This window comes from Hydra viridissima, unplaced genomic scaffold (assembly GCF_058129835.1).
Source record: "Hydra viridissima isolate aposymbiotic clone 2 unplaced genomic scaffold, HvirCarnegie_v1 scaffold_6, whole genome shotgun sequence".
NCBI classification, from domain to species: Eukaryota; Metazoa; Cnidaria; class Hydrozoa; order Anthoathecata; family Hydridae; genus Hydra; species Hydra viridissima.
This window is the reverse complement of record NW_028324305.1, coordinates 18,716,546-18,723,635: the sequence shown is the minus strand read 5'-3', so window position 1 is coordinate 18,723,635 and position 7,090 is coordinate 18,716,546. Positions and strand designations below refer to the sequence as shown.

The following is a 7,090-nucleotide window of genomic DNA, read 5'->3' as shown; positions in this document are numbered from 1 at the left end:
ATGTTTTAATAATAACAGATTTACTTACAAAATGGATTGTTGCTAGAGCATTGCCTGAAAAATCTACTGTTGCTTTAACCACTGCTTTGGTTAACACTTTTCAATTGTATGGTCCACCAAAAAAAATAATCACTGATCAAGGAAGAGATTTTGTAAATGAGGTAAATGCTAAAAGGTTTTCTAAAACTTTCATCTTCTTTGTGGTAGTTAAATTTTTTTATCAATTATTTGTAATTTTTTTGTTATAGAGCTTAACCATAAAATTTTTCAATTAATGGGTATTAAACATTCTGTGACATCAGCATACCATCCTCAAAGTAATGGTCAAGATGAACGCACAAATCAAACTTTTAGGTGTGCTTTAAGCAAGTATACTAATAATGAGATAAATGACTGGGATAGGTTTGATAGTCTTTATAATTTTGACTCATTTGCTCTAAAATGTACAATTTCATTTATTAATTTCTTTTTTGATAATTTCTATTAGTTACACATCTGCAGTTGCTTATGGACTGAACATATCAGGCCAGAAATCTACAAAGATGACTCCATTTTATCTTACATACATAAGACATCGCCCAGGTATTGAGGTGATAAAGGTTCAGAATGAGACTAATGAAAGTTAAATTAGTAGTTTTTCTGAAAAAATATCTTATTTTGCAGTAGAAAAGCTAGTTAATGATTGTGAAGCTGTAGAGAAAAAAATAAGAGCAAAATATAAAAGTTGCTCAAGAAAAGCAGTGCAAGCGGCACATGAAAAAAGTCTCAAAAAAAGATGCAAATACATTTACATTTATAGCTAATGATCAAGTGATGAAATTAAATGCAAGAAAGCGTGGTCGCAAAGGTGAGCCTTTATCTAAGGAGTGGTTGACACCATATATTCTTACTGCTTTAAATGTGAAAGGTCAATGCATTTTAAAAAACCTTTAGGGTGTAATTTTAAAGACAAAAGTAAGCGTTCCTCAGCTTAAATCTTGTTATCCATGTCAAGATATAGAAACTAATATTCAGCATCAAGAAGCAACTCATTTAGATTTGTCATTCAGTAGTTACCCAGAAACAAATTTAGTCCAAAAGACTACATCTAGTCAAACAATGTCATTACAAAATCAGGCAGATATTATAAACATTGACCATATTCATTCTTACTCACCCAAAAATAGCATTACAGTTAGTGTATCTGTGTTTGAGAGTATTCTGAATCAAAACATGTTAACAAATATCAAAACTAATGCTGCTCATGCAATATTAACCCTTTGCACTTCGTTGTCGCCGTATTTGCGACATTAAAAAGCTAACAGCAAATCCGCTGTCGCCTCTACGGCGACATAGTTGTTTTGCTACCTGTGCGCACTTAACAGTTAGTTAATCAAAGTAGTCTGTGCTTATCTCATAGTGTTTATCATACCTTTATTATGCTTATATTGTAATAAGAGTAAAAAGTGCTCTATTTAAGTATATTTCGTTACATTCATTACGTTATAACCCTTCGTGTAGTGAGGATGGACGGCGAAAATTTTGACGATAGTTGTGAAATAAGTGATGTGGAAGATGAACTCGATTGTGCGTTTGCAAGCGCCGATTTAAGTGAAATCGAATTAGAAAATCATTTAGAGACAGATAGTGACGTAATAGTAGTTAGAAAAAAAAGAAGAATTGCAATTATTGAATCTGATTTACAGGACGAAGATACACTATCTGTAGACGGCGATGTATAAAGTAATATTACGGGAAGCAGCATTCCTTTGGAAAATATCAATTTTTCAACTGGAAATAAAATACCAGGGCCACAAGTTTTCAACATCGAGGAACCATTACAATTTTTTAAACAGTATTTCACGGAAGAGTTAGTGGACGAAAAAGTGTCAGAAACAAATAGTTACGCCAAGACCAAATTGAAAAATAAAACTCTTTCCAAAGATTCTATATGGCATACATGGCGCGACACAAATAAGGAGGAGTTTTGGGCCTTTATCGGTGTAATTTTGAATATGGGAACTGTGGTTTTGCCAAATGTTCAAGATTATTGGTGTACTAGTGCAAATACCAAAATACCATTTTTTTCTGATGTGTTCACTAGAAGCAGATTTAACCAACTATTTTGGATGTTACATTTAAAAACAGTTAATCAGCAACAAACAGACATCAAACACGGATTCAACGGGTCAGTAATTTTATTGAATATATCAATTCAAAATTTGCGGAATATTTTGTACCGGGACAAGATGTGTCGACGAATCGGTTATAAAATTCAAAGGTAAAATTAGTTTTATAACCTACAATCCAAATAAGCCTACAAAATGGGGCATACGCATATACGATTTGGCTGACTCAGAAACTGGATGTGTACAATATTCTCCCATATTATGGTAGTATTACCTCCGATAATCTTATAAAACCTCAATTGCCTGTCAGTACTAGAATTCCATTGCACCTGTATAACAATTTATTGTCGAACGTACCAGACGCACAAGGTTACTATATGTATACAGATAGGTATTACACTAGCATTGTCCTAGCGGAAGAATTATTACAAATGAAATGCCATCTAACAGGTACAATAAAAATCAATCGCAAGGGCACACCTGATCCAATAAAGAAACACAAATTCAGTGAAAATAAATCGATCGCTTACAAAAAGGGAAGAACGATGATATTGTCTTGGAAAGATAAAAGGGTGGTTACGCTGATAAGCACCAGTGATAGCGCTGAATTCATTACAAAAACCAGATTTGTAAAAGGAGGTGAACAACAAAATTTGGAAAAGCTAAAAATTGTTATTAACTACACAACTTCAATAGGTGGTGTTGATCGCGCTGATCAATACGCATCATCATATTGTTTTCTAAGAAAATCTCTTAAGTGGTGGAGGAAGATGTTCTTTTGGGGAATGGAGATATCTGCAACAAATGCATACATTTTATATAAGTGTGTAAAAAAAAGCAAGAACGAAAAACCACTACCCCATTGAAGTTCGTCAAGAGATTAGTCGATCAACTTGTAGGCGAAATCCGCGAAGATCGATCAAGACCTTTCACTTCAGCAACTGAAACAAGACTGGACAAAAAACTGCACATATTGCAAAAAGACAAGAAAAGAGATTGTATTATTTGTTCTAATAGACAGGAAAAAGGACAAAGACGCGAAACTTCGGAATACTGTGATACTTGTCCCGGTAAACCGCGAATGCGCATGGACAATTGTTTCGAAAGATATCACACTTTAAAAAATTTTAAGTCATAAAGTTTATGTTTTTCTTTTATAGTATAAATTAGAATATGTTTTGTTTACAAAATAACTAAGAAATAAAAATTTTGTTTTATTTAAACGACTCTATTTTTCATCTATATCATAGGTATGTACTTGGAACTAATATAGTGCTGGAGTTGCTGGTAGCCTTTATGCATTACTAGGCTAGGGTGCAAAGGGTTAAGAAATCGATTTCTTGCAATTCAAGATATGCAAGACACTTTATTAGGAATTAATCTTATGTTCAGCAAACAGTAAAAGGAGATGCTATAAACTTTGCATGATGGATCCTTTAACTGGCTATTGATTAGCACACATTGTTGAATTGATTTAGTTAAAATTTATGACTCAATGAAGAAACAAATGGCAACTTTACATGTACAAAACCAAATTGTTTCAATTATATCGTGTTCTAAAAATACAATTAACTGTCTATACCAACCAAGTCACCAACAAATTAGAGAAGTTGACAGTGGTTTGTTGCTTGTGAATCAGTGGCAAAAGCTTAAAAAATTAGTGCATAGAAATGTCTGTTTTGTATTATTTAATAATTAACTTTTAATATAGCTTCAGATTATTTTAGTTTTCTACAAATTACAAAGATGCTGGTGTTTAGTAATTTTAGTAAATCAGAGTAACTTGACCGTATGGCACCTCCCATCCCCTAATAGCTAGTCTATGAATGGCTCTATACTTTTTCATTATCATTTTTATATATCATATTTAATTTATTTCAGGTAATAATGTGAGGATTTGTCAAAGCAAACATTAAGGGATTTACTTTTGTTAATGTTTTAATGGTAAAATGTGTTATGCATCAGGAACTAAGTTATTTTGATTTATTTTTACCCTAGGGCATACCAGATATATTTTTTTTTTGTTTATTATTGCAAGGTTTTATCAGAGCATGCTGAAAGTTAGACTTTTGCTTCTGTGGATATTGATGCCTTTAGAAGACAAGATTAAACCTGTTTGAAAAATCTACATTTTCTATCTGATGTCAATGCTGTATGGTAAATACAAAAGATGCGTCTTATTCGAATTAGGCAGTCATAATCATCACGAAAAAGGCTTTTTTCATAGCCACAATTCTGTTAAAAACATTATAAAGCACATGTGAAAAAATGTATTAGTGAAAAATATTTGTAAAGAATTCCAATTTACCTTTTGTACTAAAACTTTTTTAGTTACCTGCTGGATTAGCATATTCAATGACAATGAGATTCAAGAAATATGTTTAATAGGGTCTATTTCCTGTAACACGTATAAGAATAAGACAATTTTTTCGTTTTTTTAAGTTAATATATGAACTTTGACTTATATTTATGGTAGGTGAACGTAGTGAATTACTTGATTCATATTTCATGAATCAGGCATCAGACCTAGAAGATTTTAATGACACACTCGTTTAATACTTTTCGTTTTTATTTTTTAGGCGGATAGAAAAGGCAGCAGTGGCCGTGAAAAAGAAATCCATACTGTTATTTTTGTAGAATTTGTAATCTAAAATATGTTTTGTTACTTTAAATTTTCTGGAAAAAACCTCTTGTATTATAATTGTGTATTCACTTACGCCACTTATGCTTTTTGAACGTTAAAGTCACAAAAAGCTCAAAAAAATTTGTGATTACTAAATTACGCTCCAAAAGCATAACAAACATCTTTTGAACGTTTAAAAGAAATTCTGAACGTCTTTTGAACGTTCAAAGACGTCTTTTGCGGACCAAATGTCAGCTGGGATATCAGGATCAATTTTATACGCATATGGAAGTTAATCGCCCAAAGAGGACATCATTGAGAGTCTTCACTTGCATGCGTTTAGAACGCGTCCAAAACATTAATTATACGTTTTTTGTATGTTCCCGTGCTGGCTAGCGTGATACAAGCTTTTTTGTCAATCTGGTTATATGATAATACATTTCAGATAAGTTAAATTTTTATTGATTTATTTACTAATAATCCGTGTTCTTTATATTGACTTATGAAGTTTTTTTGTCCGCAAAAAAAATTTTTTTTTTTAAATTCACATTTAATTACACAAATTGAGTAACTTTTTACTTTTGCATTTTTAAAGCATAAGTAATTTCCATCAAATCTTTCAAATAGAACTTTAACTTATATCAACCATAAGTATTTTTGTGGTGGTGGTTAACAGAAGTTTCTAAATCGTGTTTTTATCGAGTTTCTGGGAAACCGCTGTTGCTCATTTAGTTTTCACATTAATTGACAACAAAACTCACTAGTTTGAAAATGCCAAATACAATGAAATTGCTGTACACTGCAAGAATCTTTAAGAGATTCAAAATGCGATCTTGAAAGACAAATATGCTCAGAACATCCTGTCAAGCTGGGGTTGGATAATGGTGGTGGCTTTTTCAAAATCAATCTGGGCATTCAAGAGCTCAATACAAATAGTCCCATTCCATGCCAACCCAGAAAAAAGACCTTGACTTGCCAAACTGTAGCAGACAGTAGTGTAAAACGACAGCTTCTTGTTGCAATTGCTTAAGATGTACCAGAAAATTTTGATAATGTTAAGAAACTTTTGACCTTGATCTGTCCTTAAAATGTTCCATTTGTTGTGTCATGTGAATTGAAATTGGCAAACATTCTTTGTGATTTGCAGTCACATGCAAGTAGTCACCCATGTACATGGTGTGATACTGTCTTGCAAAATTTGGAAAATTGTGGAAACCTTGGTACATTTGAATCACTTCGAAATTGCTTTGAAGCTTTCAAAGCTGCTGGAAAAGAAGTAAAAAAAGCGAAAGATTTCAAAAATGTAGTCCATGAGCCTCTTATCTCTAAGTCAAATAGCGAACTTGTACTTGACTTGATTTCACCCATGGAACTATATTTTCTTCTGGGTATGGTGAACCTCCTCTACAAAACATTGAAAGACAGGTAGTCTTAAAATCCAGCTTTTTCAAGGAGGTCTTTTTGAAGGAAATGACTGCCACAAACTACTGAAAAACATTGACGTGCTTCAAAGGCTTGCTGAATAAAATTGTGCTTTCCAAATTTTTGGCATCATTGACACACTAAAAAAATTCGGAAAAGTTGTTTCTTCCTGTTTTGGAACATCTCTTGAATAGAACTATACGCAAAGAATTACTGAATTTAAGAGCTCATATACAGACTTAGAAAGGGTAAGTGTGACTCCCAAAGTTCATGCTGCGTTCTACCACATTGCACAATTCATTGAAAAACGAAAAGAGCCTCTTGGTAAGTTCAGTGAACAAACAACCGAATCTCTGCATCACAGCTCTCATTCTCACTGGGAGTGATACAAAAGAGCAAACAGCCACTCTGAATATGGAAAATGACTACAACTCTGTGTTGTGGACTATAACAGTAAACATTTGTAAATTGCAATAGAAACAGCAGAAATATGCAACATAAATTTTATGTTCATTTATGCTTGTCATTGATCTTTATTAGAAAGATGCATTTTCAAACTAGTGAGTTTTGTTGTCAATTGATGTGAAAAATAAATGAGCAACAGCGGTTTCCAAGAAACTCGATAAAAACACGGTTTTGAAAATTCTATTAACCACCACCACAAAAATACTTATGGTTGATATAAATTAAAGTTCTATTTGAAAGATTTTATGGAAACTACTTATGCTTTAAAAATGCAAAAGTAAAAGTTATTCAATTTGTGTAATTAAATGTGAATTTTAAAAAAAAAATTTTTTGCAGACAAAAAAACTTCATAAGTCATATTTCTATTATCAAATCAAAGGTAAAATTTCATAATTCAATAGAAAGAATAAATTATACTGTAATAAATGCAAAGTACATGAAGCTATCATTTAAACAATAAGTGTTAAAAACT

The 7,090-nt window shown here is 32.1% G+C and overlaps 1 pseudogene; it reads left to right on the top strand.

Annotated features, from left to right (window-relative positions):
• Positions 1–274: 274 nt before the first annotated feature.
• LOC149887371 (uncharacterized) lies at positions 275–6,539 on the top strand (annotated as a pseudogene).
• The last annotated feature ends 551 nt before the right edge of the window (positions 6,540–7,090 follow it).